Source organism: Calidris pugnax, unplaced genomic scaffold (assembly GCF_001431845.1).
Source record: "Calidris pugnax isolate Ruff unplaced genomic scaffold, ASM143184v1 scaffold194, whole genome shotgun sequence".
Lineage (NCBI taxonomy): Eukaryota > Metazoa > Chordata > Aves > Charadriiformes > Scolopacidae > Calidris > Calidris pugnax.
In genome coordinates this window covers 56,469-58,851 of record NW_015090923.1, presented here as the reverse complement: position 1 = coordinate 58,851, position 2,383 = coordinate 56,469, and positions in this window count along the sequence as shown.

Below are 2,383 nucleotides of genomic sequence, written 5' to 3'. Positions count from 1 at the left end.
TGATGGGATTTTTTGTCAGAGTTTCCAAGTGGGCCTTCTTGGCCACCAGGGCCCATTGCTGGCTCTTGGGCATCCTGTTGTCCACCAGGACTCAGAGCTGCTCTCCAGCAGGTCACCCCCAACCTGTCCTGGTGACCAGTGGTGTCCCTCAAGGCCCAGTTTTGGGGCCAGTCTTGTTTAATATCTTTATCGATGATCTGGATGAGGGGGTTGAGGGCACCCTCAGTGAGTTGACAGATGACACCAAACTGGGTGGGAGTGTTGATCTGCTGGAGGATTGGAAGGCTCTACAGAAGGCCCCGGACAGGTTGGATGGATGGGCCAAGGCCAATGGGATGAGGTTCTACAAGGTGTTGGTTGACATGGGGCTGGGGGCCATGGTTTAGTGATGGGATTTTTTGTCAGAGTTTGGTTTATGGTTGGACTAGATGGTCTTGAAGGTCCCTTCCAACTGAGATGATTCTATAAGGCCAAGGACTGGGTCCTGCACTTGGGTCACACCAACCCCATGGATGCTCCAGGCTTGGGGGGCAGAGTGGCTGGAGCTGCCTGGTGGGAAAGGACCTGGAGGTGTTGGTGGACTATCAGCTGAACATAGCAGTGTGCCCAGGTGGCCAAGAAGGCCACCAGCATCCTGGCTTAGATCAGGAACAGCGTGGCCAGCAGGAGTTGGGAAATGACGGTTGGACTAGATGATCTTCAAGGTCCCTTCCAACCCAGACCATTCTATGATGGTGCCTCACCTCAAGTGCTGTGTCCAGTTTTGGGCCCCTCACTCCAAGAAGGACATTGAGGTGCTTCAGAGGAGAACCACCAAGCTGGGGAGGGGTCTGGAGAACAAGTCACATGAGGAGAGAATCATGGAATCATAGAATCATCCAGGTTGGAGGGATCTTAAAGATCCTCTAGTCCAACCATCAACCTAACTTTGACAAAGCCTTTGACCAACCCCATGGATGCTCCAGGCTTGGGGGGCAGAGTGGCTGGAGCTGCCTGGTGGGAAAGGACCTGGAGGTGTTGGTGGACTATCAGCTGAACATAGCAGTGTGCCCAGGTGGCCAAGAAGGCCACCAGCATCCTGGCTTAGATCAGGAACAGCGTGGCCAGCAGGAGTTGGGAAATGACGGTTGGACTAGATGATCTTCAAGGTCCCTTCCAACCCAGACCATTCTATGATGGTGCCTCACCTCAAGTGCTGTGTCCAGTTTTGGGCCCCTCACTCCAAGAAGGACATTGAGGTGCTTCAGAGGAGAACCACCAAGCTGGGGAGGGGTCTGGAGAACAAGTCACATGAGGAGAGAATCATGGAATCATAGAATCATCCAGGTTGGAGGGATCTTAAAGATCCTCTAGTCCAACCATCAACCTAACTTTGACAAAGCCTTTGAGTTTGGAGAAGAGGAGGATGAGGGGGGACCTCCTTGTCCTCTCCAGCTCCCTGAGAGGAGGGTGTGGAGAGGTGGGGGTTGGCCTCTTCTCCTGAGGGAATAACAACAGGACCAAGGGAAAAGGAGGTGGTGGAGTCACCACCCCTGGAGGTATCTCAGATACATGGAGAGGTGGCACTTGAGGGCTCTAGTGGCCAAGATTGTTGGGTTGGAGCTCTTTGGGGGTGGGGGTGGTGGGGTTTTTTGGGGAGTTTTTTTTGTTTTTGGGGGGGTTTTGAGGGTTTTTTTTTTAGTTTCTTGGGTTTTGTGAGGTTTTTTTGGATTTTTTTTGTGGTTGGACTCCACGATCTCCAAGGTCCCTTCCAACCATGAAGGTTCTGTGACTTTATGGGGACGTTGGTGGGGTTTTTTTTGTGGGGGAGGTTGATCCCGTTGTCTCTCTCTGCAGAGGACACCAGATGGATTTGATTTTTGGGGTTTTTTGGGGGGTTTCTGGGATTTTGTGAGTTTTTTTTGGATTTTTTTGTGGTTGGACTCCACGATCTCCAAGGTCCCTTCCAACCATGAAGGTTCCGTGACTTTATGGGGACGTTGGTGGGTTTTTTTTTGGGGGGAGGGCTTGATCCTATTGTCTCTCTCTGCAGAGGATGCCAGATGGATTCGATTTTGGGGTTTTTTGGGGGTTCTTTTGGGTTTTTTGGGATTTTTTTGTGGTTGGACTCTACAATCTCCAAGGTCCCTTCCAACCATAAAGGTTCTGTGACTCTGTGGGGACATTGATTTTTGGGGAGGGGGGTGTTGATCCCATTGATTCTCGCTGCAGAGGATGCCGGACGGATTCAATTTTTGGGGTTTATGGGGGGTTTTTTTGGGGGTTTCTTGGGTTTTGCGAGGTTTTTTGGGATTTTTTTGTGGTTGGACTCCATGATCTCCAAGGTCCCTTCAACCGTGAAGGTTCCGTGACTTTATGGGGATGTTGGTGGGGTTTTTTTTTG